Source organism: Hyaena hyaena, unplaced genomic scaffold (assembly GCF_003009895.1).
Source record: "Hyaena hyaena isolate Hyena2069 unplaced genomic scaffold, ASM300989v1 scaffold_1051, whole genome shotgun sequence".
NCBI classification, from domain to species: Eukaryota; Metazoa; Chordata; class Mammalia; order Carnivora; family Hyaenidae; genus Hyaena; species Hyaena hyaena.
Window position 1 is genome coordinate 278,552 of NW_024081680.1, and position 8,349 is coordinate 286,900.

The 8,349-nt window shown below is 41.7% G+C and overlaps 1 pseudogene; it reads right to left on the reverse strand.

Annotated features, from left to right (window-relative positions):
- Positions 1-3,325: 3,325 nt before the first annotated feature.
- LOC120223821 lies at positions 3,326-4,900 on the reverse strand (annotated as a pseudogene).
- Between the last annotated feature and the right edge of the window lie 3,449 nt (positions 4,901-8,349).

The window sequence follows — 8,349 nt, forward strand, 5'->3', positions numbered from 1 at the left end:
AATTTAAATGCCTTTTATTTCACTTTGTTTGATTGCTGAGGCTAAGACTTCCAACACTGTTTTTTTAATCTTTTTTTTTTTTTTTAAATTTCTGAGAGAGAGAGATTGAGAGAGAGAGAGAGAGAGAGAGAAGGGCAGGGTCAGAGAGAGAGGGAGACACAGAATCTGAAACAGGCTCCAGGCTCTGAGCTGGCTGTCAGCACAGAGCACGACGCGGGACTCGAACCCACGAACCGTGAGATCATGACCTGAGCTGAAGTCGGACGCTTAACCGACTGAGCCACCCAGGCGACCCAACAACACTATGTTCAACAACAGTGGTTAGAGTGATTAGCTGTGGGTTTTCATATATGGCTTTTATGATGTTTAGGTATGTTCCTTCTATACTGACTTTCTTGACGGTTTTTTTTTATCAAGAAAGGATGCTGTATTTTGTCAAATGCTTTTTTTGGCATCTATTGACAGGATGGCTCTTATCCTTTCTTCTACTAATGTGATACATCACATTGATTGATTTGAGATATTGAACAAGACCTGCAGCCCAGGTGCAGAGGAATCCCACTTTACCATGGTGAATAATTCTTTTAATATACTGTTGAATTCAATTTGCTAGTATCTTGTTGAGAATTTTTGCATCCATCTTTATCAGGTATATTGGCCTATATTCTCCTTTTTAGTGGGGTCTTTGTCTGCTTTGGGAATCAAGGTAATGCTGGCTTCAAAGAATGAGTCTGGAAGCTTTCTTTCCACTTCTATTTTTTGGAATAACTTGAGAAGAATAGGTATTAACTCTACTTTACATGTCTGGTAGAATTCCCCTGGGAAGCCATCTGGTCCTGAACTCTTATTTGTCAGGAGATTTTTGATATCGGATTCAATCTTTGCTGGTAATGGGTTTATTCAAATTTTCCATTTCTTCCCATTTGAATTTTCATAGTGTGTGGGTGTCTAGGAATTTGTCCATTTCTTCCAGATTGTCCAGTTTTTTGGAATATAATTTTTCATAGTATTCTCTAAAATTTGTTTGTATTTTTGTGGTGTTGGTTGTGATTTCTCCTCTTATAATTTTGTCTATTTGGGTTCTCTCTCTTTTCGTTTTGAGAAATCTGGCTAGGGGGTTATCAATTTTGTTTCAAATTTTTTCTTTCAAAAAACCAGTTCTTAGATTCTTTGATCTGTTCTACTGTTTTTCTAGATTCTATATTGGTTATTTCTGCTCTAATCTTTATTATTTCTGCTCTGCTAGCTTTAGGGTTTCATTGCTGCTCTGTTTCTAGTTAGGTGTGAAGTTAGATTCTGTATCCAAATACAGATTTTTTTGCTTCTTGATATAGACCTGGATTGTAATGTATTTTCCTCATAGGACTACCTCTGCTGCATCCCAAAGGTTTGGGATGTCATGTTTTCATCTTAATTTGCTTCCATATATATTTTTAATTTCTTCTTTAATTTCCTGGTTGACCGATTCATTCCTTAGTAGAATGTTCTTTAACTTCCAAGCATTTGGAGGCTTTCCAAATATTTTCTTGTGGTTGCTTTCAAATTTCATAGTATTGTGATCTGAAAATACACATGGTATGATCTCAATCCTTTTATATTTTGTGACCCAGTATGTGATCTATTTTGGAGAATGCTCTGTGTGCACTCAAGAAGAATGTGTATTCTGCTACTTTGGACGAAGAGTTCTGAATATATCTGTCAAGTCCTTGTGGTCCAGCATATCATTCAAGGCCATTGTTTCTTTATTGATGTTCTGCCGTATTATCTGTCAATTGCTGTAAGTGGAGTACTAAAGTCACCTACAATTACAGTATTATTATCAATAAGTTTGCTTATGTTTGTGATTACTTAATTTATATATTTGCATTTCCAAGTAGGGAGTATAAACATCTACAATTATTAGCTTCTCCTGATGGATAGACCCCTTTATTATGATATAATGCCCTTCTTCATCTCTTGTTACAGTCTTTCGTTTAACATCTAGGTTTTCTGATATAATTATGGCCACCCCAACTTTCTTTTGACATCCATTAGCATGATAGATGTTTTTCCATCCCCTCACCTTCAATCTGCAGGTGTCCTCAAGTCTATAATGAATCTTTTGTAGACTGGCTGTGGGAATTTCTCAAAATAAGACAATCATGAATTTTGCTGCATTGATTTATGTTTCCTTTCACAAGCCATTTCTCTTTAACATGCAATGCTGTTTGATGGCATTTTATGCACAGTAGAGCTTAATTTTTTCCCCTACTAAACATGGAGTTTATTGGTATTGTTTGGGCATAACTTAGTCCTACCTTTCCCAATCCAGGCATGTTAACAACCCTTTAAAAATCATGCTACATTACTTTGGACGAAGGTACATCTAGCATAATATGCTTAAAGTAATGTCAGATAATTGTAATCTTTCAAAACATTTTTCACTGGCTCTGGTTTCTAACACAGTGAACATCAGTCTAATGTCAATGTGAATGCACAACAACCAGTACTAGCTCTCTAAAGTGATTCCTTCACAGATAGCAAATGACATAGTCCAAGAACTGAGAACAACAGGCAAAAGTGAGGCTGTGTGTGCTGCCAATATGTTATGGATTATCTCCCTTTTGTAAGCAGTGTCCACTCTTTCATTAACAATTGCAAATGACCCAACTGAAGAGAACACTCAAGAGCACAAGCAAAGAGAACTGGAAAGCTATGAAAATGCAATGCCTTGCTGAGCTATGAACGGCATCCTAGGTTGGATGTATTGATCACAATGACCATGATGTTGTACAGAGGCTGACAGGGATACCAGTATGGGAGAACATTGAAGCAGATGAGAAATGGGTGTGATTGTATCATAGAAACCTCCCCAAACATGCTTTGGGTTTTGCTGGGGTTATTTTTTGTGAAACTGGATCTGAATCTGTCTCATAGTGAGCTAAGGAAATAGGTATAACAGGGAGTTTTCCTGTTTCTTGATTTCTTCTGTATCTGGGTTTAAAGTTGGGTGGAAGACAGCTTTTAAGTGACCACAGTAAGCTTCCTAATGGTGGCAGTTTTCAGAAAGAAAGAATGAAAGAATAAGCTGGTCTGAAACAGTGCATACTAACATGGTCAGGAGAAATTAGAACGCATGTGAGCCTTTTTCACCCACGGAATGAATGTATTCCTTCTATTTTTCTGTGTTTCATAAACCTTCCTGTGGCTTTGGCTCACTACTTTTACATCAGACCATATTGTAGGAGTTCCAGAGGCAAACTAATTGCACATTCACAGTTTATTACCATATGCAAGTACTGTGCCAATACATTTACATGGTAAGTAGGAGGCTGAGAATATCTCAACAGCCCAGGCAGCCCTTGGCTGCCAGGTAAGACAGTCTCTCAAGGAACTCAGCAGCAGTCATGCTCAGTAAGGGCCACTCACTTTTTCAAGACTCCTTGATTGGATCCAGTATGTGGAGGCACCAAAGAAGTCAATCTGCCTTTCTAGTTGAACACTCTACTAGTTAATACAGTTCTTCATGATTTTTCAACTTTTGTCACCCTGTCAGATACTGTCTGTAACAGTAATGGTGACTTCTTTTGCAGACATACACTTAACATCTCTTTTAGCCTCCATAATCTGAAGGCCATTCTGTTTCTCGGTCAGAGGCCTGAGATGAGGCTCTGGGGACTCAGGGACTGGATTCCACAGCTCATATTCTTCTCTGGGCTGTAGATCAGGGCACACCATTGAAGGACAGTCCATCTTCCAGCACACCTGCATGCAGGCCACTGACCTCATGGCCACTGTCAGTGGCGGAGGCACAAAATGGCACATCCAAGTTGGTGTAGGTAAGCCAGGTTGACTCAGTTTCCCTGATCTAGCTCTTGTAGTAACAGGGCTTGATGGTTTGGGCCCAACTCCTACCAGAGCTTATACTTCCATGCTGCTAATGAGCCCTACGGTTGGTAGGCTTAATTCTCCAGAGGTGCTCAGCCCCTGTAGTGCGGCCGAGGCCCCCAATCCGGTAGCAGTGGCTATGACATCAGGTCCCTGTGCCCACCTGTGCAGCAGCCAGGCACCCAGCTCCTGCTGTACCTGCTGCCCCCAACCCGCCGCCCTCCGACAGTAGAACTTCCTTCAAAATTGCACCCAATCCTCTCAAACCTTGTCACTGCTTTATCAACTAAGTTTATGTAATTTCAAAATTCTTTGTTGTCATTTCAAAATCTTTACAGCACCTTCACTAGAAGTAAATTTTTTCTCAAGAAACCACTTTTTTTTGTCCATCTATAAGAAGCAACTTCTCGTCTGTTGAATTTTTTTTAATTTTTTAAATGTTTTTATTTATTTCTGAGAGAGAGACAGCATGAGCAGGAGAGGATCAGAGAGAGAGGGAGATACAGAATCTGAAGCAGCCTCCAGGCTGTGAGCTAGCTGTCAGCACAGAGCCCGACGCGGGGCTGGAACCCACGAACCGTGAGATCGTGACCTGAGCTGAAGTCGGACGCTTAACCAACTAAGCCACCCAGGCGCCCCGAAGTTTCTCTTTAAAAAAAAAAAAAAGTTTTATTTTATTATTATTATTATTATTATTATTATTATTATTATTATTTTTTGTGAGAGACAGAGACAGGGTATGAGCAGAGGAGGGGCAGAAAGAGAGGGATACACAGAATCTGAAACAGGCTCCAGGCTCTGAGCTGTCAGCACAGAGCCTGATGCAGCGCTTGAACCTGTGAACCAAAAGATCATGACATGAGCCAAAATCGGATACTTATCCGACTGGGCCACCCCGTTGCCCCTAATCTGTGGAAGTTTTATAGTGAGACTACAGCAGTTCAGTCATTTCTAATTATAGTTCTCTTACTACTTCCACCACATCTGCAGTTACTTCGTCTATTGAAGTCTTGAATCCTTCAATGTCATCCATGAGGATTAGAAGCAACTTCTTCAAAACTCCCGTTAATGTTGATATTTTGGGGAGAAGGCAAGATAGCAGAAAAGTAGGGAGCTCCATGCATTTCGCTTGCATGCATCTCTCAAACAGAGAAGGCCTGAAGTCATAGGACACTGAGCCACAGGAGTTTGAGAAGAGAAAGACAGAACACACTGGGAAGGCAACCTCATAAGTGCATGAGTGCCAACTGGGGAAGATAAAAACAAGCCCGGAGTGGAGACACGGAGGGAGGGGAGGGAGCCCGGCTCGCGGGCAGCGAGGTGAGTTGAGGGGAAACTAAAGAGCAGCTGAAACTGCTCATAGAACTGTCCCTGTGGAAGAGAAAAAACTCGGCTTGGAAAGAGAGTGTTTTTAGTTCTAGCTGGGGTGCTGACTTTGAACTAGGTGCCCCCGGTCCCACAGGGGGCCAGGAAAAACTGCTCTGCTGTGCTCCCGGCACCATCCCCGGTGGCGAGGATGCTGCCGGCCTGAGGCTGCTTTCGCCAGGCTTGACCTCCCAACAGCATGGAGGCTGCGGCCCAAGGCTGCTTTCTCCAGGCTTGACCTCTGGCAGCGCTGAGGCAGTGGATCCCAGGCTGTGGTACCTCTTGACCCCAGCGGATCTGAGGTAGCATCACTTCCCCCCCTCCACTTGACCCCCAACAGCAGGGAAACAGCAACCTGGGGGACTGTGTTTCAGGTGGCACACGGACTGGGACCTGAAAACCAGGCGGGGCATGGAGCATAGAATACAGTCCACCTTGGCTATGCCTACAGCACAGGGAGATCCGACCCAAAGGAGTGATTTGCAATGCTTGGTTCAAGAAGGGACTGGGGCGCGGCCATTTTTCTCACCACAACCACCAACATGGGGCCTCAGGGAGCCCCTGGTGGGACACAGTGAAGACTAAGACCTGGCTACACCAAATCACGCTCATCCCTGCTAGAGAGCTGCCTTTTTTCTTTTTTTACTGGAGCCCAGGGAAAGACCAATGTGGATGCACTGCCATGATTAATTTTAGATAATACTTTCTATTCAATTATATTGAATATATTTTCTCATTCGTAACCCTCCACTCTGCTGGTTGGGGCACAATGGTACCTGGTTTGCTTAATCAGTCACATTTAATCCATTCTCTAGATGTACATTCTACACCTCCACTGCTACCTCTCTCTCTCTCTCTCTCTCTCTGGAATAATCAGACTATATAGTTTCTCTGAGGAACATCTCTCTTTCTTTCTCCTCACCTCTAAACATATTCTACGATTTCTCCCTCTGAATGAAGCCTCTTAGTCTCTCTGCCTGGTCATTTCATTTCCAATTTTTATTCCTCCCCACCCTGTCATTTCTCTCCTTGTATATGCTCTTCCATCAGCACTGCATACACCTGGCTCTTTATTTGTTGCTGGGAATTCTGGTTTTATGCTTTTAGACTGTCCTTTATCTTTTGGGTTTTTTCTTTTTTCTATTCTTTTCTTCTTCTTTTATTTTTTATTAATTTTGATTTTTATTATTTGACTTCCCTCCTTCCTCTTTTTTCCCCTCTTTGTTTTCTTTTGGTTTTTTATTTGTCCTTTCCTTTTTTTCTTTTTCTTTTTCCCTTTCAGCTTGCATGTTTGTTGGATTTGTCTGTGCGTTCGTGTACCTTTGTTCCCTCTGTGGTTGTCTGTCTGTTTTCTTTTCCGGGGCTACCTCAAGAAACAAGCCAAAGTACACATGATAGAGAGTCCCAAATACCACTATGAGTAGGGAAATGAAATAACCAAAGTCTCAACAAGAGAAACCAAGAGTATCCATTCAAAGAACACTTCCTGAATGGAAAGGTCCTGGGCAGTCAAAGAGCCCTCTTTTTTTTTTTTTTTTTTACAAATATTTTATTGTCGAATTAGTTTCCACATAACACTCAGTGCTCATCCCCAAAGTGCCCTCCTCCATGGCCACCCCCCCTCCCCCCCACATCCATCAGTCCTCAGTTTTTGTCAGCATTCAAGAGTCTCTCATGGTTTGCCTCTCTCCCTTTCCCCCACCATTTCCGCCCTTCTTCTCCCCCTTGTTCCTCCGTCAAGTTCCTCCTAATCCTCCTATACGTGCAAACATATGATATTTGTCCTTCTCTGCCTGACTTATTTCGCTCAGAGTGGCTAAAATGAGCAAATCAGAGAACTCTAGATGCTGGCGAGGATGTGGAGAAACGGGCACCCTCCTACACTGTTGGTGGGAATGTAAACTGGTACAGCCCCTCTGGAAAACAGTGTGGAGGTTCCTCAGGAAACTAACAATAGAACTCCCTTATGACCCAGCAATAGCACTGCTAGGAATTTACCCAAAGAGCCCTCTTTAATACAGCAGCACCCACAGGTGCAGAGTGCATAACAAGCTTTTAAAATTAATAAAAGATATTACTCCCCGCAGACGTAACTTGAATCAATCTTCTGCATGACATATCATAGTGAAAATGGCAAAATATAAGGACAAAGAGAGAATTCTGAAAGCAGCTCGGGATAAATGGGCCCTAACATACAAAGGAAAACCTATGAGAGTGGTGACATATCTATCTACTGAAACTTGGCAGGCCAGAAAGGAATGGCAGGGAATCTTCAATGTGATGAACAGAAAAAAATATGCAGCCAAGACTCCTCTATCCAGCAAGCCTATCATTCAGAAAGGAAGGAGAGATAAAAGCCTTTCCAAATAAACAAAAATGGAAAGAATTTGTAACCACTAAAGAAATCCTACAAGAAATCCCGAGGGGGACTCTCAGGGGGAAGTGTTGCAAGGAATGCAAGATACCAGAGACACCACAATAAGCATGAATCTCACAAAGGACACAATGACTCTAAACCCATATTTGTCAACAATAACACTGAATGTAAATGGACTAAATGCTCCAATCAAAAGACACAGGGTACCAGAATGGATAAAAAACCAAAATCCATCTCTTTGCTGTCTACAAGAACTCATTTTTTGCCTGGAGGACACCTTCAGATTGAAAGTAATGGGATGGAGAAATATCTATCATGCCACTGGAAGTCAAAAGAAAGCTGAAGTAGCTATACTTATATTAGACAAACTGGACTTTAAATTAAAGACAGTAACAAGGGATAAAGAATGGCATTGCATAATAATTACAGGGTCTATCCATCAGGAAGAACTAATAATCATAAATGTCTATACACCAATATGGGAGCACCTAAATATATAAAACAATTTATCAGAAACAGAAGCAATCTTATGGATAAGAAAGTGCTAATAGCAGGGGACTCTAATACTCAGCTCACAGCAATGGATAGATCAACTAGACAGAAAATCCCTAAAGAAACAATGGACTTGAATGACACATTGAACCAGATGGATGTGACAGATATATTTAGAACTCTAGAACCTGCGGCCATGGAATTAGCTTTCTTCTCAAGTGCGCATGGCACAGTCTCCTAGATAGATC